This window comes from Austrofundulus limnaeus, unplaced genomic scaffold (assembly GCF_001266775.1).
Source record: "Austrofundulus limnaeus strain Quisiro unplaced genomic scaffold, Austrofundulus_limnaeus-1.0 Scaffold543, whole genome shotgun sequence".
Classification (NCBI taxonomy): Eukaryota; Metazoa; Chordata; class Actinopteri; order Cyprinodontiformes; family Rivulidae; genus Austrofundulus; species Austrofundulus limnaeus.
The window spans coordinates 144340-145154 of record NW_013952945.1 but is presented as its reverse complement, the minus strand read 5'-3'; positions in this window follow the sequence as shown (position 1 = coordinate 145154).

Here is an 815-nt window from a genome sequence, read left to right as displayed (position 1 = left end):
AGCTTTAATGTCAAATTTTACAAACTTAAACTTAGATGAGGAAATAAGTCAAAACACTACTGACATCCCATGTCCAAGTGTAACGAGGCCTCGGTGGCCGTAAACGAAATAGTCCTTTCATGTACCTGAGCAACCACCTAGGATTTGAGACCCAAGTAGCACCTAAGACCTGTAAAGTCTGAATTATGCATGATTTATGAGTGTCAATTACTGTATTGATCTCCCACTCTCTTTAAGAAAGTCCAAGTATGCAATCACTGTGGTTTCAGTCGCTTCAGTGGCACAGCATGATTGTCCAATAGTCCAAACAAGGACTTTGCGCCATGCATACAAATACTGTTTCTGAGTTCCCGGTCGCCCGCTGGAACAGATGACATCAATGACTGAGTCCTGACGTCCCTGATGTTTGAGGGCACTCCTGATACTTTGCAGGCAGTGATTATCAGCCGTCTCCGAAGTGGGTGGAACTGGGTCGGGTCGTGTGAAACCACCAAGAGATCGTTGTGGCGTGGAAGCCTGACAGGCAAATCAATAAGAGCATCAATCAACAGATACACACAAAAAAATAAAGGTCAACTTTTGTACCCAAAAGGTACATTAATCAGGAAAGTACCCTGTAAGTACAGAGATGTACCCCTGAGGTGATTTACTGTGGACCTTCAGAGGTACAAAACCACTGATCAGAACAAATGGTACAAAATTGTACCAGTAGGGGACCGTGTTGGGTGGGGTATTTCCTCCCAGACAGAAAAGGCGCCAGAAATGTAAAATGGCCGACCGTCCGGGCGGTTTTACACAGCCTGTCCACCGAAGAA